Raw genomic sequence first — 22,493 nt, 5'->3', positions numbered from 1 at the left:
ATATCTAGTTATATATAAGTACATATTGTGTATTTGCAAAATCTGGACGGATCAGTTATAACACAAAAAATAACATAGTCAACCGAGGCGAACGCGAGGTTTAAAAGAAATCATAAGTGTGAAATGCATTGCTTTAGCGTTTGGTTGGGTGTAAAACAAAGTCAGTTTGGTGTATGAACATTGTCTTAGTGGAATTATCCTGGTAAAAAATGTAGACTCGTAATTTTTTAGGGAAGTAATGGAAAATAATACAATGTAATGCCAATTTGTAAATGTTGTAATTTAAAATCAGTCATGACCCTTATATAACTTGTCTTTTAAAAGCGACATACAAGTATTCATTTAATAGGGATGTGAATCAATCTCTTCGTCATCATATGCGGATTCAATACGCGTATAAGCATTACAACACACTTCCCGTTTTTGACACGAACAAGTTCGGCACAGGTCAGAGTTTGTTCAAAACAAACACAGCTTTTGAGCACAAAGATTTATCTTTGCAAGTACAAAGGTAATCCTGTAAGTTATCTGATGACATTTGTCCCATGAAAAATGTTGGGGTTTATCCATTTTTGTCTTCCCGGTCGAATTTTTGAAAGAATTCGGAACACGAACAGGACCTCTCTTACCTTTGATAAAATGAAACAGCTGCCGTAAAGATGATGCACTGTCAGTCAATTGAAAATTGTTATCTTGACCTCTCTTGACTTTCATCTGACGCTTTCTGGAATCAATTGTGGATTGATAATAAAATTGAGAATGGAAATGGGGAATGCATCTAAGAGACAACAGCCCGACCATAGAACAGACAACAGCCGACGGCCACCAATGGTTCTTCAATGCAGCGAGAAACCTGAAAGTCTGCTCGTGCCATGGAATGAAACGTTCCTTACTAACAATTGTGTCCGTGTTGGTGCCTATATTGTCGGCACCTTTTTGTATCAAACATTCCCCTTGGTGTTTTGAAACAATGCCATCTGGAGCGTACATACCGTCTTGATTCGGTCAAACTCGTGCATGGCAATGCCTGTCAGGTATAGTCTTACCTCTGCATTGGAAACACAAAAGCCATGTGGGTACAAAGTTTCTATTAATGTTCGTGGCCCATATTCCCGTATTCATGATATAACTGCACGGCCAATCCCACATGTAATAGGGCGAATGTTGCTACAGACACGATTTATTTTGTTATAGCCATACATTTACGTATATTTTGTTATATACGGTCCAGAAGCGCCTTTGTGTGATTTTTCATCAATTAACGAACAAATGAACTTCAGATGCGACATGGGCAGCTTTTCCATAGAAACACCCAACGATGACATAGCTCATAAGAGCGCTGGCGGCAGAGTGAAGTATTTGCTCTTCTTTTTAATGTATCCTTGATATCTTCAGACACACCTTGGTGTAATTCTGAAAGTCTTAACATAGACTTCAATTTTCCTAAAGCAGATATGGCATCCTCTATATTGAGTTCAGAGCTAAACTCTATATTTGATATCCCTTGGCCCCGCTGTGTCTGAATTTTAAGGTGTCATAATGTCTAATTAGTAGTTAGTTTGTTCTGGAGTTTGGCAGTTTGGAAACATCAGATACAATGTTGGGTAAAAGTGATCGGTACAGGTATATGTCAAGGATGTGCTTTTTATGAAAGAACAGATCCTCACTACCAATCCTTATCAATAAATTGACAGCAAGTTCAAATTCTAATTTTTCAGTAACTGTTTTACCTGATTGCACAGGTGTTGACTTAAATAAGTACTTGGTAATGCATGATGAAAGGTAGACTGCATTTGAAAATAAATCTGTACTCGCGATTATCTTTACCATGCCATGCATGGATAAATAACTACTCACATTAGCACACCTCAAAAGACTAACAATACGTTCAGACGACTCAGTTTTGTGTAGTTTTCTGTCAATTTAAAAGGTTGTGCTTTTACACACAAAAAAACACCTGTTTTTGTATCCAAACTACAAGGAGGAAACTGAGCGCGAGACCGAATAAAATTGTCAGGTTGTGAGGATACATGTGGATCAGTTTGATCACATATATGGCTTTCTGTTGTTACTTATTTAAAGACGCAACAAATTTTGCCTTCTGGTTTTAGTCTTATAACATCACTGATGAATCACAACTCTTTCGCCCAAGGAAAGCAAAATATCAAAAGAAGTTGGTTGTAGCATCGCAGTGGCGGATGCAGGAATTTTCGAAAGGGGGGGTGCTAGCCCAGGGCAAAGGGGGGGGGGGGGTGCAGGGGGGTGCAAAACATATGTCCCGATTCAAATGCATTGATCGGCCAAAATAAAGGGGGGGGGTGCGGACCCCCGGAACCCCCCCTCTGGATCCGCCACTGCATCTCCTTGTTATACACCAAATCTCTGCGAAACTTCAATAGTATTTTTTTCTCGACCGCTTGCATGCATAATAATTGGTCTGGGTTTTAACATTAACATACAGGGTTTAACATTAACATACAATGTATTTGTTTCAACACAATATAAACTATTATAGTCATTATCCGGAAAAACGTCTTATCCGAAGGATTTGGTAAACTTTCATAATAAGTCAAAATTTTATTACTAAACTATAACTTATTTACAGAAAATACACGGAAGAACTACTAAATATATTCAAATTTCTCTCACAAAAAAACTTATCCAGGAAAATGTACATAATCACATCGAAACTATCAAATGCATTGTTAAGGAAAAAATAAATGGTGGAGCTGATTGACGGATAGGAAAATTCCGTAATTAAAAAAGGTACAAATAATATTTTTATTTTTGAGTTTTTGACAAAATTGTTTCAAACCCCAACAAAATTTGCATGCAGTATCGCAATAATATATGTTGTCCGCTCAAATGTCAAATACTGTTTTGAATCATATGTTTTCTCGTTTTCAAAGAAAAACGCGTTAAATTTCCATCTGAAAAACAGCCATCTTTAAGTTTGAAAGTTTTACCCGGGGATGGTATGATATATATGTCTTCATCATTCCGATGATCCTTGATGATATGTGCCTCGAAAATATATACGAAAATAGCGGGAAGTTTAACAAAAATATTTATTTTTGGATTTTAAAGTGACTACCAAAGACCGTAAATTGAGGGGTACCTCATTAAAGGGCTAACATATAAAAATGTGACCATAGAAACTTTTTACGACCAGAAATTAAAATATAGATATTAGTCTATCATTTAAAACAAAATGTTCTGAAACGTCGCCATGCTACGTCATCAAAACGTCATCTTTTTAAAATTAGCAAATCCAATATGTAAAAAGCATTCATTTCTTAAAATAATGAGTAAGCAGACTAAAATCCAATTGTTCCAAATATTTGAAGAAACTACTCAAAAGCTCTTTTATTCGACTTTTGACGATGAAAATTTAAGCATGGATACAATTTTGGTACTCCTCATTACAGAATCATTGATGGTTTGGAGGTCAGTTCAGACCAATTTTTCTATGATTGAATATGGATTCAAAATTAAATTGGTGAAACAAAATAGTAAAAAGTGATACATCTACAAAATAAAAAACATAAGAAACTTTTGTCTGAAACATAAATAAACGTAGGTTGAAAAACTGTCAAGATAGGTGCAATTTGGGTACCCACACGTTAGGATGGGATAAACGCCCACAAACATGTTTACCCCGCCACGTTTTGTATCAGTGTGTCAGACGTTCGGTGGTTCACGTTGGTTATTATTCTTGTTTTCCATAACTTGTCTTAATAACTTTGGCCGTTAGTTTTCTCAACAGAATTGTGTCATATTTTTCATGTCGATAAATCGAAAATACATTTTAAAGCGTGATTAAATTAACAGCCGTAGATAATATTTTCGCCGGAAACTTAACATATTCAATTGGTAGTAATGGACAGTTTCCATAACAATAGAAAGTAATATGTTACAAGAGTTTTCGATATGTCGCAACAGAAATCTTCAAGGAAAGTCTATATTGTGTCCATGGGAAATTAAAAAAAACTTTAGTCAGCTGTTTCCCATTCAACAAAAAAGATTAAAGGCAACCTCCACGATGATGGATAAGACGTAATTCTCGGTCTGAAATGTCCCAATCTTGCTGTGAGACAGGAAATCAACGTTGTTAAGTAGAAAAATCCCAAGGCAATAAGTAAATGCCACATTCCATGAAGATGTAAATTAGCGAAAGCATATGTACAGAAGAATGTATCAAAAATCCACAGCATATATGCAATAATCACACAACCGGTGGCATACCTGTAAAAAAGGGTATCATGGTGTGAAAAATTTACATTTTGTTACATGCGATACACATTTAAACTTGTTCGTTTGGTTCTTTCTTTAAGCAATTACATAGAACTTTGGTGATGATTTTGTTGTTTGTCTTTAGTGTTTTGTTGACTGTTGTTTGTCTTTTCGTCGTTTTTCTGTTTTTATCATGCTGGTACATCTCTTTTTAAATGTCCCCATTGTATTTCATACTTCCTTATTTCATAATTAACCATGTTAAAATGCTCTGTCTTGATTATCCCTAACAGTCAAGGGAACAGATAAATATGACATCACTCAAACACTTTCCTGAGATCATCACTTCAAAATCTGACGAATTGTGGAGAACGAATTTCAAACTAAATTTATGATACCCAACAAACATTATTTAGCCTTATTTAAACTCGAGCAGGAAAATGAATGATGCAAACAGATATAGTAAACTGCGCATGTTTGACACCACCAAGAATAAACCAAAAGAAATTCTTTTTTAATGACGTGGATGAAAAGGTAGAAAATTACCATTCAGACATGAGATGCTTAAAAAAGAACCACCAATAAACTGAGTCTGAGGGGTTCTGGAGGAACTATACTGAGTCTCTGACTACAGTGTCTTTTGGCATCATTTAGAAAAAATCTTGGAAATTTTGGGAAATTAGATTGGAACAATTGGATTAAATAATGAAGTAATATGATTTTAGTGCTAAGTCATTGATACAGAATTTGTACTTACTGTTTGTGTTTTTTTTCTGTTTTTTTCTCAAATATATACAACACTATTCTAGAAGTTATGACCTGAACATCAATCCTAGTACAAGCTTATGCTAATTAATAACCTACTTTAACACACAGAGTGTACCTAAACAGTGACAGACTGTCAAAATAATAAATTCTGATAGCGTCTGCTATTGATGACAGGGGCATTTTGTAGTCGGGGAGAGAAACCAATATATAGTTGTACTTGTCTCATACTGAATATTACTGTTTTTCCTTATAAAACTTATTACAAATATTATTGGGACAGTACACCTTTGACTATTACACATAAAAATAATGCAAAGACAGTCTGTAGAAGATTTGAAGGGGGCAAAATGAATTTTGTGCCAAAATTCTATTATTTTTCGTGTGCCTGCGTCTGGCGTAAATATAAATTTTTAATCCTGGTATCTATGATGAGTTTATTTACAACCACTGGGTCGATGCCACTGCTGATGGAGATTTATTTCCCCGAGGGTATCACAAACCCAGTAGTCAGCACTTCTGTGTTGACTTGAGTTATCATTGATATGTTCATAATTATAACTTTACTGTAAACAAAATTTGGAATTTTAGAAATACTAAGGCTTTTCTACCTCAGGAATAGATTACCTTAGCTGTTTTAACAAAAGTTTAAGAAATTTTGGTCCTCAATGCTCTTCAACTTCGTACTTTATTTGGCCTTTTAAACATTTTTTTTATTCGAGCGTCACTGACGAGTCTTTTGTAGACGAAACGCGCGTCAAGCGTAAATATAAATTTTCAATCCTGGTATCTATGATGAGTTTATTTACAACCACTGGGTCGATGCCACTGCTGGTGGAGATTTATTCCTTCCCCCCCCCCCCCCCCCCCCCACCCGAGGTTATCACAAACCCAGTAGTTAGCACTTCTGTGTTGACTTGAGTTATCATTGATATGTTCATAATTATAAATTTACTGGGAACAGAATTCGGAATTTTAGAAATACTAAGGCTTTTCTACCTCAGGAATAGGTTACCTTAGCTGTATTTGGCAAAACTTTTAGGAATTTTGCTCCTCAATGCTCTTCAACTTCGTACTTTATTTGGCCTTTTAAACTTTTTTTTATTCGAGCGTCACTGATGAGTCTTTTGTAGACGAAACGCGTCTGGCGTAAATATAAATTTTTAATCCTGTTGTCTATGATGAGTTTATTGTTAACCAACTTGTTTAAAGATTTTAAAAATTCCAAACGGTCAAATGTGATAAAAGTTTGTGATTTTCAAGATTATTAACTGATAAATGTTTCATCAATTTTTCGCAGGAATTAAACGACAATTTTTTTTTTCTGGCTAAGTTTGAAAACATAATTGTTATTTGAGTTTGGCCAGACTTTTGACGTATCAATTATTAAAAACCGGGTTTTTTGTTTACATTCAGGCTCTTTGTATTACACTGATGTTTCAGATTTATTGTAAAATATGTTTCTTCTATGCATTTTGACAGTCAGGGGTATTTCAAATGACAACATGTGCAAAAAAAAAACCACAATCATTATGATTTTTACCTACTAGTGTTTGCAACCGTTTTTTAGGGTGCCCCAAAACTATACTCTAAATATAAAATGAAACGGTGAAATTCGTTAAGACTTTGGCAGATGATGCACGGACCCCTACCTTTTCAATGATGAAAATATAAGAAAAATTAAACAAAAGGAAAATGTTGGTGTTACCAAGGCCTACCTCCTTAATTACGTTTACTCACCATCTCTTTGTATTTATAATCATTGAAACGATTTCTGTTAACACAAAGGCCATTTAATTGTAAACACAAACGTGTTACCTTCAAGCCTTTCGTTTTAGGAATTTAAAATGTTCCTACACATTCAATCGGGGTTTTTTTCTCACTTACGTTTATCCCACATCTATCATTTAAAGTCATGATATTTTTCTTCGTTATACATTTTATTCATACTAACCACATCTGCCAAAACGATTGTCTTGCACCAATCCCAGTCAGCCCGTAGCTGTCTCTATATATCCATATTATTGTACAAATTAACAAAATGATGAGCCAGATAACGTCAAACGTTAACCAGCCGACCCATTTATCAGGAAAAGAAGAACTTAAAACTACTGTTACCATTGGATACATTCCTAAAAGAAAAATATTTTATGACAGGTAGCTGAAATTTACCATTACAGTACAATTTAGAATATTGAATTAAGGATACAATAGATTAATTTTGACAAAATGAAAAGTATTTTAATTTGTTTTGTAACATATCTAAGATGTGTTCTCGATCTATAAGTGGGGCATGCAATACCGATATCGCTGTCAGGCGGGTATACATGATCAACCTGTAACGGAATTGTAATTATACTGATATACATAAAGTGGCATATGTCCTCAATCCCAGATCACATATTTAGGTCAATAAGCAAAGCAACTTTCTAAGTAGTCAAAAGAACGGAAGACATAGGACACTGAAATATTTACTTAAATATTGTATATAGATTTTGCTTTTGTTAGGGTATATAGGACAACACTTTTTTTTTTTTTTTTTTTTATATTTGACGAATATATTTTAAAACTATAAGTCATGTATATCTAAAACACGTTTTTCATGTCTAACGATTTATATAATTCATAAACAATTATCCATTTCAAAAGGTAATGTATATTTCCTCAGTATTATTAAATGTAAACGTATAAATAAAATGGAAAGTTCCGACCTAAGAAGTTTCATAGAATTAATTGTCTTTAAATGAATATTATTGACTAATTTTATTTTATATTATGCCCGCTTTCAAAAGAGAGTTGGTTAGATAATCAGGGTGGACGCGGCTCATCTGTTTCAGGGGTAGCTTCGGGAAGATATGGGCCCTATCATATCTGCAAAAGAGGGACAGTCAAACTCATAAATCGAAAATAAACTGACAACGTCATGGCTAAAAATGAAAAGGACAAACAGACAAACAATAGTACACATGAAACAACATAGAAAACTAACGAATAAGCTACACGAACCCCACCAAAAACTAGGGGTGATCTCAGGTGCTCCGGAGAGGTAAGCAGATCCTGCTCCACATGTGGCACCCGTCGTGCAAATGATACATGCAGTTGTATCCACTTCTCCTCTGAATCACCTATTCATAAGAATCTTCTCGAAATCTTAACAATATTACGCCACGGTGCAGTATCTATTTCGTTTTTGTCCCATTCTCATCAAAGAATGGGTTTTGAACCAGCCATAAAACACTTGCCTAGGTAGGCTGTATGTTTGGCATCTGGCGTATATACAAATTTAATCCTGGTATCTGTGATGAGTTTATTTGACTTTGCGGGATTTGCCAGGACACAGCCTGTCAGAATGGGGACATTAAATCCGATGCCTCGTGTATAGGGAGTCCCAAGCTCTCTGCAAATTAAGAACCCTTGCAAAAAGTCTTGGAGGGGGTGTAAATATTTCCATGGACGTGTCTTCTTTATATACCAACATTCCACAAGACGAAGGAATAGCAGCGTGTGAAGAGGCATGGAACACTCGTAGTGAAAAAAATCCTCCTACTGAGTGCCTTGTTACACTTCTGAAACTAGTACTGGAGAATAACAACTTCTCTTTCAATGAAAAACACTATCTCCAGATAGACGGTACTAGTATGGGCACAAAAATGGCCCCGTCATATGCCAACATATTTATGGGCCAACTTGAAAAACGCCTCTTGGCTAGTGCTCCATATCAGCCCTTATCATGGTTCCGATTCATTGACGATATTGATTTCAAATGGACAGATTCACAAGAACATCTTAATGAATTTCTAGAACACTGTAACTCTTTCCACCATTCAATAACATTTACATATGAATCATCTATGGAGAAAATAAACTTCCTCGATACTACGAGTTACATCAAGAACGGAACCATTATAACGGACCTCCATACCAAACAAACGGACAAACATCAATTCCTTTCTCCTAAAAGTTGCCATCCTAAACACTGCTCCCGTGGTATCCCATTCAGCCAGGCATTGCGAATCAAGAGAATATGCTCTACTGAAAATACGAAAAATGCTAGACTTGGACAACTTCGTAAACATCTAGTTGTTCGAGGATACAATAACAACATCATTGATAGCGCTTTCGAAAGAGCAAACAAAACTAGTCGCCAAGAACTTCTTGAGTACAAAGATAAGAATAAAGCAGTTAACAGAACACCCCTTGTACTCACTTACCATCCTGATTTTAACAAGAGGCTCTCAAGAGCCTGAATCGCTCACCTTAAATTTTTTGCTTAAATCTTCCATGAATGATTATTTTGGGTTTTCATATATAAATGGTTCTTCGATTCTGTCATATATTCTTCAAAAGCAAAAACAAGAGTGGACACACTGAAATGTCTCGTTTGTCTCGTGTTCATAATATAATTTATGATGAAAGTATAAAAAAACATTGTATACCCCAAGCATTACATTATTGCTGTTTACAGTTTATCTACATCTATAATAATATTCAAGATAATAACCAAAAACAGCAAAATTTCCTTAAAATTACCAATTCAGGGGCGGCAATCCAACAACGGGTTGTCCGATTCATCTGAAAATTTCAGGGCAGATAGATCTTGACCTGATAAACAATTTTACCCCTGTCAGATTTGCTCTAAATGCTTTGGTTTTTGAGTTATAAGCTAAAAACTGCATTTTACCCCTATGTTCTATTTTTAGCCATGGCGGCCATGTTTTTTGATGAAATGGGACTTAAAACACAAACTTTATTCTAGATACCCTAGGAATCAATCAGATGAAGTTTGGTTTGAATTGGTTCAGTAGTTTCAGAGGAGAAGATCTTTGAAATAGTTTACGACGACGACGACGACGGACGGACGACGACGACGGACGCCAAGTGATGGCAAAAGCTCACATTTCCTTTTGGAAAGGTGAGCTAAAAATGTGTCATCCATTGTTCAGAAGCATTGGAAAATTATAGAAAATGATTTAAATCTAAAAAAAAAAGTATTTTCATCACCACCAGTCATGGCCTTCAGAAGACCTAAAAACATCCGTGACAAATAAGTGACATCTGTATTAGCAAAGCAGCCAAATCCATCGCAAGGTTGCTACAAACCATGTGGTCGAAGGAATTGTTTTTGTTGTAAAGCTGCCAATACAAGCAGTTCTTTCATCAGCTCCGTTACTAAACAAAATTATACCATCTACTCTAATTCCAACTGTAAAACGGAAAACTCAATTTATTTATTTACATGTGACACTTGTGGCATTCAGTATGTGAGAGAAACAATGGACAAATTTAATATTCGGCTCAATAACCATCGTTCATCGCACAAAACCAACAAAAACTGTCCTCTCTCAAGACATCTTCGTTCAACGAAACATCCTTTTGATAATGTTATTTTCCAAATTATAGAAGTCAACACCGAGTGGGACACCACGGCGAGATGGAGAAGAGAAAACTTTTGGATCCACCAACTCCACACTTTAGAACCTGATGGTCTTAACGAAAAAGACGAAAAAAGATACAGGAAAGATAAAGAATAATTTAAAACAAAGCATCGTCCTTTTTATCCCGTAATATTGGCCAATGGACGTTGCTAACTTCAACTACCAATTATGTATTTTTAAGGTAGCTAAGTGCAACATATACATTGAGCTGCAAAATTTTCTTATTTTCAAAGCAGCTAAATTCAAGTGCTCATAGACATTGAGCTGCAAAATTTTCTTATTTTAAAGGCAGTTAAGTGCAACATAGACGTTGAGCTGCAAAAGTTTCTTATCATCTACATCCGATTTCACCTGGATAGATGCACGCTTGATAAAGCTAGTTGGTCTAGCGAAATATTGCGTTTATTTTCATCATTTTGTAAATATTTTAAACATTCTTATATTTACATACTAATTAGTGTGTTAAAATTACATTGATAGGCAATCTTTAATTTTATTTGTGTAATTGAATTAATCTCTGTACTGATTAATCCACACTCCCATAGATTTGTATGTCATGTGCTGCTATTTATAGGCACTTATATATATATATATATATACAACTCGTCTAAACATCAACCCAACAATGTTAGATCTGTAAATTTGCTTTCGCAAATTTTTTGTTCTTCCCTCGCCGGGATTCGAACCCATGCTACTGAGATATCGTGACACCAAATCGCCTGCACTGCAGCCGTCCCGCTAGACCACACGACCACCTGGGCTTCACAATAATAAAGCTTTCGGTGGCCGTCTGTTACCTTTCCTCGTCAGTTTTAATCTAGCGGCGTACTACAGTACATGATATATAAGGCATGGAGATGTTATTGTTACAGATCAGCTCAATTATCTATAGTAAAGGAACCTATAAATTAATGCAAGATATAGTCACAGAAAATAATTATATTTATAAGTACGTCTGAGTCACGGATCACCAGCAATGATGGTGATACATGGCTGTGTACATAATGTATATACAACTGGTCTAAACATCAACCCAGCAATGTTAGATCTGTAAATTTGCTTTCGCAAATTTTTTGTTCTTCCCTCGCCGGGATTCGAACCCATGCTACTGAGATATCGTGACACCATATCGCCTGCACTGCAGCCGTCCCGCTAGACCACACGACCACCTGGGCTTCACAATAATAAAGCTTTCGGTGGCCGTATGTTACCTTTCCTCGTCAGTTTTAATCTAGCGGCATACATACAGTACATGATATATAAGGCATGGAGATGTTATTGTTACAGATCAGCTCAATTATCTATAGTAAAGGATCCTACAAATTAATGCAAGATACAGTCACAGAAAATAATTATATTTATAAGTACGCCATATATATATATATATATATATATATATATATATATATATAATATAAACGAGTATAAATTGAAAACTACGTTCAAACCTATGATTGCGTTGGATAAAAACCGCAATTTTTATACGTGTGCATGTAAAACAAATTTCGTTGTAGAAGGGTCTAAATACAGCACAAACAACATTTTCCAAGACACCAAAAAAGTGAAAAAGTATATTTAAACAAAACGCATTTGACTAACAAGTCGAACAACTGATGTTCTTTAACCCTGCTGACTGCCATTGGCGATTGCCAAATAAAATTGATCACAAGATGTAACAAAATGGATCTTAATATAAATTTAATACTAAACAGAAAACAATTAACTTGTGGCCACGATGTTATGCCACAAACATAAGGTGTCAATATTTTTTTGTACACCAGATCCGGATTTCGACAATAAATGTCTCTTCAGTGATGTTAGGGATCGAAACGGTATTTGGAAGGCCATATAAAATTTACCCTCATTTTTTAGATAGACTCTTGAATTTTAAGAGTCAATATAGGATGAACGGATCATATAAACCGGAGGGAAAATATGATACAAGCCCAAACGAAAAAATATAAACGAGTCTAAATTGAAAACTACGTTCAAACCTATGATTGCGTTGAATAAAAACCGCAATGTTTATACGTGTGCATGTAAAACAAATTTCGTTGTAGAAGGGTCTAAATACAGCACAAACAACATTTTTCAAAAGACCAAAAAAGTGAAAAAGTATATTTAAACAAAACGCATTTGACTAACATGTCGAGCAACTGCTGTTCTTTAACGCTGCTGACTGCCAAATAAAATTGATCACAAGATGTAACAAAATGGATCTTAATATAAATTTAATACTAAACAGAAAACAATAAACTTGTGGCCAAGATGTTAAGCCACAAACATAAGGTGTCAATATCTTTTTTGTACACCAGATCCGGATTTCGACAATAAATGTCTCTTCAGTGATGTTAGTGATCGAAACGGTATTTGGAAGGCCATATAATTTACCCTCAATTTAAGATAGACTCTTGAATTTTAAGAGTCTATATAGGATAAACGGATCATATAAACCGGAGGGGAAATATGATATATATATATAACATATCTAACATATTATACCAACATATCTAACATATTATACCAACATATCTAACATATTATACCAACTTGGATCGGTTAGGGCATTTTTTGTTTTATGGGGGATTGCTATCCACGCAGTTCTGGTAACATCTTAACTGTCATCACCTTTGGAATTTTAGAGTTGTGCCAGTTAACATCGCAAATAACTATTATTTTGGCATGTTTTTGCAGTATTTGCCCCGTGTTTGGAAATTTTAAAATTGCATCAGCGTCTCTGATGTTCGCTTTAACTGTTTTTATTTGTATAAATTTCAAGATTGTGATAGTGTTATAATTGGAATAGATTGACATGATTCATTTTATATCGCGGTATTACTAAGACAATAACAATCAAAACCAAGGAGTAAACAAAGACTCGTAAAACCAAAAGACATATATGATTTACATCAACAGTTACAAATAATAAATAAGAATCAACACGAACTCCACTAAAACCCAGGAGTGAAATCAGGTGCTCCGGAAGGGTAAGCATTCCTGTACCGTATACGGCACCCGTCGTGTTATTTCTTTGTTCAGTTCGGTAATGATGGAAGGTTATTATGACTGAGGAAGAATATCAGATATGATTTCTGACACACGTTTGTCATAATTACCAATCAGCTCATGATGGCGATTGTAAAATTTATTGAATGATGACCTTAATTTGATTGATTCATAACCCTGTCTTAGCAACTTTTGAGAAAGCAGTATTCCTCGTTCATCAAAATCAACGTACTTTGAGCTAGCTCTAGAGTAACGTATCAATTGAGACACATATACTCCATATGCTGGTGCCGCTGGGATGTTGATACACAGAAATGGAAAGTTGACTATAGGAAAATTAAAATCATCGCGTTTGTCATAAATTTTGGTATTTAACCTAGTACCATCAGTAGTCATTTCGAGAAAAAAAGGTCTAAATATGAAGCAGATTTATTTGTGTCGGTAGAAGCAGATTTATTTGTGTCGGTAGTATCTTTAATTTCAAGTTCACTTGGATATGTTAAATGTAAGTGATCAAGAAGGATAGCTGTTATCCGAAATATCTAACACTTGTTAATTTTATTTTTATTTTATGGTGATGTTGTACCCTTTTTGACTTGTTTTTGCAGTCAGCAGTGTTTAAGAACATTTGTTATCCGACATATATAAATATGAACAGTTAAAATTTTTGCAAGATCTATTTTTTACAGACTTGGAATCTGTTTAAAAGCTCTGCATATTGCGTATAACTCCAATCTATTGTTTAAGACTATAAGTTGTTCATTTTATGAAATTAAGGTTATTTGTTTTTGTTCAATTACTGATTACAGAATAATTGATGTGTTACCAACATTCAGTTTAATGAATGATTATCAACCAGATAAATATGATTCTAAATATGATGTTTTTTTCTGTTTATTATCAAAACATTATCGTTATTGGAACAATTTGTTTCTGTAGTCAAATTTAAAATAGTCATATTCATTAGTTTACTTACCAGCTATCAAAATGATAAAGATAAAAGAGTAATGGTAAACCAAAGTGTGTCCTTTAAATGGACGGAAATCAATAGTATTTGTCAGAAATACTACTGTCAGACTTTGATGAAACTTTAGTATCGTCTCTCCGATTCGTCCGAACCCATTCCAAAGTGTTGCGTGATATATGCTTTCCATAATTCCATACCCAACAATCAGACCATACAGATATAGAATAAACGACGACACGTTGCGACCGGATTTGTAAATACCAAGACTTCCGAGAAAAACTCCAGATAATAGACATATTGCAAAATTTCCAGGTTCCTTAAAAGTGATCAGGTTGAAAAGTTTGTAAGGACCAAGTTTCTGATATTCACAAAATCCATCTGGAGGATATATTGCACAAAACTTGTAAAACGATATGTTAGCTGATTCTGTCATGTTGGCTGAAAAATAATTGAATATTTAAAATGTTATAAAATGTACATCTAAAAGGCTTAATTGTGTCTGCATTTTCGTTTTCATTCTAATTTTCGTTTTAGATGGTAATAATTTTGAGAATAGAAATGGGAAATGTGTCCAAGAGACAACGACCCGACCATAGAGCATACCATTACAAAGAATACTCAGTCAGGCCAAAAAACGATGCCAGCTCATCGTATTCAATATGTTGATTTATAGGTCATGTCGTCATGCCTTCTTATATTGGTCGCTATTCTTTGGATACATTTCAAGTAGTAGTATCAAATGTACAGTGCAAGAATAATACAATTTTGTGCAATACCCAATCATCATGTATTTGAAAATTCTTGCAGGTAAACCATACTTCCATGCAAGTCAAAAATTTGTGGTAGAATATTTCGCACAAAAATAATTAATGATATCTATATTTATGTTTTAAGGATTGAATAATCCAAATAAACTCATCATAGAAACTCAATTTGGAAATTGGATAAGTCATTTTAACATGCGCATATTTACTCGAAAGAAAAATGTACACTTAACAAGACGAAGCAAGACAAAAATCATTATCAAGAAAAATCGTCAATTTTTTAATAAAATTTGGCATGTAAATTATCATTTGGAACAAAGAATTATAAAAAGCAAAAGATGAGTTTTAGTCAAATAGAATTAAAGAACAGTCATCTGTTTTCCAAAATGAAAGGAAATTCCGTTAGAACTATTTACAGATTGCTTTAGCGAAAAATCTAATGTTACAAATCGATAAATAATTTTATATATTAATTTTATGCTTGCTTAATTAAATAACCGAAAATGATATGATAGAAGTTAATTTAGATGTAATAATAATGTTTATTTCTGGTAAAAAAAAGAATACAGTGACCTTTTACTTTTTTTGCTGTTAAGTAGTTATTAAAGTCTTGTCTTTCATTTTTGCGTAATATACTTTGTCTTTATGCCTTTCTGTGCTTCTTTGTAACATATTTGTGTTTTACAGTGATTAAGATTATAACACAATGTTGACTGCTGTACCTCTATCTTTGACAATTTTACCTATTATGTCTGTTTGTTTTGTTCACACCTCGTTGTCAATAGAATGGAATTTTATACGACTGTCATACAAGTGAGAGGTTTAGCCAGCTATAACACCAAGGTTAATCACCATTTCCTACATATAAAAATGCATTTACCAAGTCAGGAATATGACAGCTGTAATAAAAAAAATTTGATGTGTTTGAGCTTGAAAAAATCAACATAATTTTACTGGTTCTCGGTAGTTTGATAGAACAAAAACAGGAATTTCTTATTTGAACAACAGGCCAAATGTGTCCTCCTATCAAAATTTTATAAATTCTTTATTTTTCAAATTAAAACTTTCAACAAATGTTCTACAGTCCCCAAGCTTTCATTTGATACCAAAAACTACACAAATATTCCCACTTTTGCGTAGGAACTATTTTGTTTAAAAAATGTACTACTTTCTTGTATGTTCTTTCCGACCGTGCCTGAATAAGTCGTTCTATACGTTAAAGGGAATTACAAAATACTGTTGCCAGTTTTTTTAGCAATATTTTTCCCTTTATAATTAAACATATATATAGTCTTGGATAAAGGCAACAATAGTATTCCGCTGAAACTCATAAATCGATTGAGAAAAAAACAAATCCGAATTACAACTAAAACTGAGGGAAAGGCATCAAATATAAGAGAACAATGACACAACAGAAACACAACACTTAAATGTACACACATAGAAACGAACTATAATGTAACCATGGCCATTTTCCTGACTTGGTACAGGACATTTTAAGAAAAAAATGGTGGGTTGAACCTGGTTTTGTGGTATGTCAAACCTCCCGCTTTAAAGGCAATGTTAAATATAACATTGAAATGACAACATTACATGACAGGACTACAATACAAATAAATGGGAGAACATATAGGACAGAGAAACAGACGAAAATTAGCTAACAAAAGGTACCAGGTTTTAAATCTAATACGCCAGACGTTTGTTTCGTCCACATAAGACTAACCAGTGACGCTCAGATGAAAAAAGTTCGAAAGCAAAAACAAGTACAAAGTTGAAGAGCACCGAAGACTAAAAATTCCAAAAAGTTGTGCCCATTACGGTTAGGGTTTTCTGCCTTGGACAAGAACATCATTTTTTATTTAGAATAAATCATACTTTTGCAAACAGTAAATTTTATAAAATGACTATATAATAGATTTACATGATCAGTCCGTAGTGGTGACTAACTACAGAATAAAAACGGATGCATTACATAAAACAACCTAATCCAGCACATAAAAATACACATCCGAGTTAGCCAAAGTCTCAACGCACAAAGTGACGTCACATTTGAAATTCTTTAAAAAAAACACACAAAGTGACGTCACATTTGAATGACTAAAAATATTTCCCAACAAGAATGTGTCCAAACTAAACGGATGCCCCATCTGCACTATCATTTTCTATGTTCAATGGACCGTGAAAATGTGGAAAAATCTCTAACTTGGCATTAAAATTAGAAAGATCATATCATAGGGAAAATGTGTACTAAGTTTCAAGTAGATTGGACTACAACTTCATCAAACACTATCTCGACCAAAAACTTTAACCTAAAGCGGGACAGACGGACGTAATAACGAACGGACGAACGAACGCACAAACAGACGGACGCACAGACCAGAAAACATAATGCCCATAAATGGGGCATAAAAATAAGATAGAATTAGGATTGATTTAAGATTAGATTTGTAATACTGATATTACATTTATTAATAACAATGAAAATAACAATACTTTTTAATATCAAATTGTGGTAGTAGTTAGATAATTAATTGTATTATCTAGCTATGTCGGTGTTTCTTCTGAATCAAACTGTAAACCAAATATATCGTATAAACTTCGTTGAACCACACTGAAATTTAATAAATAAAGGAGGTGATTAATTATCTGTACCATAACACATGCATATAATAGAAAAGACGTTAAGGCAGTTCATAAAATCCGATGAGAATAACAAATATAACATCAAAACTAAATACATGAATTTGGAATAGAAAAGTACCGTGACACGTCTTATAGCAATGCGAATTCACACTCAGCAAAACAGTCACAATCGGGAATAAGTCACGTTCGGTAATTAAAAGATTAGACGACGTAATGACTAACCACAATCTAACACGTGGTAAAAAAGTCCTTAGTTAGTTTGGACAAAGACGCATCGTAGGGATCAACCAATTCGTCCGTAAAATTTTTGGAGTGTCATTTTTGATCTGTCCTCATAACTTTGTTGGAGCAGTTTCTGCGTAAGGAGCACACCCCTATATATAAAGTCCGTATAGTGTGAAAAAGCACGAGAATAACGTATCAATTGAGATATGTAAACACCATACAAAGGGGCAGAGGGTATGTTACTGCTGAGAAATGGGAAATTGATAATTAGATATTTTCAATGAGATAACTTGATTTATTTTATAGCTGCGAGTGAATAGAAAAAAAAGAAAGAATAAAACCGGCGGAACTGATTACTGTGTGTATGCACATTGATGGGAAATGGATGTGAGTTTGGCTTCAGGGGAATGATACTTTATTTGATAATATATAGCCATATATTTTTTTAATGGTCTTTCTGAGACTGTGCATCAAAAGGGAATACGTTTAAGTTTTCTCGTTTAAATTGTTTAACTAATGTCATTTTGGGACCTTTTATAGCTTACTATGCGGTATGTTTTTTTTTCATTGCTGAAGTCCGTACGCAGACCTATACATTTTGTAGTTTTAATACTGTAAGTCATTTTGGTATCTAAGTTGTCTTATCGGAAATCATACCACGTCTTATTCTAAACTAATCTTTGTTTTATGATTTTTGCATTTTGTCCTTTTAAAATACAAGTACAACTAAACAACATAAATAAACGACGTACAATCCAAAACTCGTGCTTTAAAGGAACAAAAAAATAAGACTTATTGTTTTCATAAATGTTGCCTTACTTATTTGCGCAGCGACAACATTGAACCATAACTGTTATACGTATCTTATACCCAGACTGTAAGCACTTGCTTAATACTAAAGACTGTAACGTTTACTTTTTACTTATGCCAAAAAGATTACTTGGTAAGTTACAGAACACAATCAAATCAACGAAAATAATCAAAAATTTATGAAGCTACTAAGAAAACGACCATTTGATTTTAATGTGAGGGTGTTGTGCTATGATGCTTTTTGAAGAAAAAAGAGCAGGAAAGGAGTTTTAAGTAAGAAAAAAGCAGGATGAGCAACTTTGCAAAATAAAAGACAGGACCGAATAGATTTAAAAAAAAAAATTTTGTGTATTCGTTGCCTTAGATCCCTATAATACTAATAAAGTCCATCTTTAATATTACCGATTGTGTTCTATTCTCGAGCATTACATTTTAACTTATTATAACGTCGTATGGTAAGAGACGCTATTCCTGTCGACGAACCCGATCTAAATGGCTTTTTTTGGGGTTAATGCTATTATCTCAGTGTTTGTTTATTAGCTTAATTGATGCATCCCTCCCCAATCTACGAGATTTAAACATCGGTTAACTATTGTCGCTTCAATATATGAACTATGGCCTAGTATATATTCACGTCCTTAAAGAAATTAAAAACAATTGAAAGTCTTTCCACATCAAAGAAATTTTTAAAAAAATCTAATTTCTTCAGACTGATGCGATAATAAATTGTTTTGATATGCTTTAACGTAAACTAAAGTAGAAAATGTACTTCTTCCGGTTAAGTAAAGGTTACTTCCGGTCTCATATAGCAGCTTAATTCACACCGATTCCAAAAATATATAGCTTTTATATACTTTTGCCTGTAAACCCGGATATAAACGACCTCTTCCAGTTTACAAAAAGATAGATCTTACCCTGATAAACAATTTTACCACATGTCAGATTTGCTCTAAATGCTTTGGTTTTTGAGTGATAAGCCAAAAACTGCATTTTACCCCTATGTTCCATTTTTAGTCATGGCGGCCATCTTGGTTGGTTGGCAGGGTCACCGGACACAATTTTAAACTAGATACCCGAATGATGATTGTGGCTAAGTTTGATTTAATTTGGTCCAGTAGTTTCAGAGGAGAAGATTTTTGTAAAAGATAACTAAGATTTACGAAAAATGGTTAAAAATTGACTATAAAGGGCAATAACTCCTAAAGGGGTCAACAGACCATTTTGGTCATGTTGACTTATTTGTAGATCTTACTTTGCTGAACATTTTTGCTGTTTACAGTTTATCTTCTGAGGATTTTACGAACAATTTTTGAAAGAAATATTGTCGATATCTTTTTTTGTTACGAAGAAGATGCACACATTAATAAACCTTGAATGGGGAAATAACTCTTTCAAAGAAAATGGTTTGGCTTAACATGGTGAAATTTAAAAGCGCATAAACAATACGATACAATATGAAAAATGTCTAATCGACATATTGCGATTCAAATATTTATCGCAAGAACAAAATTAGGCGGGAAAAAAAAATAATAATCAGAACAAATACAATAGGTCTTTCCACAAAAAGCGAAAAGACCTAAAAAATAAAAATAATAATAATCAGATCAAATACAATAGGTCTTTCCACAGAAAAGTGGAAAGCCCTAAAAAAACCAATAATCATAATAATCGGAACAAAATCAAAAGGTCTTTCCACCTCTACCTAATAATAATCAGAACAAATACAAAAGGTCTTTCCAAAGAAAAGTGGAAAGACCTAATAATAATCAGAGCAAATACAATAGGTCTTTCCACAGAAAAGTAAAATCACAAAAATACTGAACTCCGAGGAAAATTTAAAACGGCAAGTCCACAATCAAATGACAAAATCAATAGCTCGGACGTAAAGAATACTAATTTTTTTCAAAGAAATATTTAAAAATCAAGAAGCAAAATCTACTTCAAAAATTGCATGCATTGTGTATATAATTAAATAGAAAGTTTTAATCCTCTGTACTCACCAACTTAGAACTAGCACGTTTGTATATGTATAAGGCACCTATTATAAATGCAAAATATTTCCAGGAATTACATTTATAAATAGAAACTTTGAATAACGTGGATAGATTACATTATTCATTATTGCAAAGGACTATTTGACCCAATTTAGGATTTAAATGTTTTGAATGGTTTGCTAGTGATCTTTTGTATTCTATTCATACAAGTTGTTCAGTCACACATTTAGATAGAATTTGTTTTTATTTAACTATTATTCTTTTAAAGTTTTACAAAATGTTATATAATAAAGTATAAAGAAGAAGATTTTATGAAACGAGTGACTGGTGAAAAATAATGTTTATCCAATTCTTGAACCAATGCATGTATAATTCATAAACTTAGTCTTCTGTGCACGATTTTATAATTTTTTACGCAAATATATCGTATAATCGTCAATTGTTTTCTCTCTGTCTGTTATAATTTAACAAATATGGCGGCTCATTAAATTCCGTGTTTTGGCTCCGAAGTTTACCGATTGTCACTTAATAGTAAACACTCAACAAAAAAGCATGGATATTGAGCACGTGTTTAACATGTACAATCAGATAATAGTTTATTTCAGTGACAGATCCATGCGTATTGCGATCACCGGATTTTTACGAGAATGTTCACGCTAAGGTCACTTTGCCTACGGAAAATAGGTCTTCGAATTGCTTCCTGGAAGCAAGCAATTAAAAAAAGTAATCTTCTCCTAAATGTGGACAAAATAAAGAATGTTCTTCAGAAAAATGTATATGTACATAAGTTTAATAATGGAAACTATCCATTTTGTTATAAAAAACATATGCATATTTTTTTTTTTATAATTTGAGGTTTCATATGACTTTAAAGATCGTGAATCGCGAACAATAAAATTTAGAAACTGTCATTATATCAACAGTACAAATTTAACTGCACCACATGTCTTTTCAGTGATGCTCCATTGAAATTTTTTTGAAAATTCACAACCCAATTGAAACAATCAAAAGCTAATACCCAAAGTCAAAACCAAAGGTCAAAGTAACGGCAATCTAGGCATGGAATCAAAGTTATACTTGACAGAGACCCATTTAATAATTCAAAAAGATTTTCAATAATGTATATTAGCAAATTAATATTAATCAACAACCGGACACACTATTAAAGTTAAGATACGAGTCAGTAGGTGCATTTATCAAAACCACAAACACTTGAACACGTTGTAAAATATCTGGCTTTCCAAAATGGCGACCAACGGCAACGAAGTATTAAAAAACATTAAAATTGATACAGATATGTCAAAGATAAATACAGAATACCCATCTAATTGTTTACCAACAAAGCTGAATAAGCACACCAGCAAGGCAAAGAAATGTTAGTTCGAGGCTATTGATATAAATATGTACGAAGAAAGTGCCCATATGATTACATTTCACACTTCTTTAGATAGAATACAACCCTGGGTAAAGGCTATAGACCTGCTTTATTTTGAAAATATGGGCAACCAAGAAGACAATATAATAAAATGGTCAGATGTACCAGAAAGATGGTCTGACAGACATGATGTCGCTAACTCTATATCTAATAGAAGTCAGGGATCCCAGTGAAAATATCTTGAAATATAATGTCAACTTTTTTGTAACAACAGGT

At 33.6% G+C, this 22,493-nt stretch overlaps 1 long non-coding RNA gene across 1 annotated transcript; it reads right to left on the bottom strand.

The window, feature by feature from the left end:
- Window positions 1-2,367: 2,367 nt before the first annotated feature.
- On the bottom strand, window positions 2,368-20,920 carry LOC143074440 (uncharacterized). Its single transcript, XR_012977861.1, has 4 exons — window positions 20,849-20,920; window positions 14,416-14,844; window positions 6,953-7,130; window positions 2,368-4,245 (listed from the first exon to the last, which is right to left on the bottom strand). It is a non-coding gene; the product is annotated as an uncharacterized LOC143074440 (long non-coding RNA).
- Between the last annotated feature and the right edge of the window lie 1,573 nt (window positions 20,921-22,493).

This window comes from Mytilus galloprovincialis, chromosome 1 (assembly GCF_965363235.1).
Source record: "Mytilus galloprovincialis chromosome 1, xbMytGall1.hap1.1, whole genome shotgun sequence".
Lineage (NCBI taxonomy): Eukaryota > Metazoa > Mollusca > Bivalvia > Mytilida > Mytilidae > Mytilus > Mytilus galloprovincialis.
This window is presented reverse-complemented; position numbering and strand designations above follow the sequence as displayed.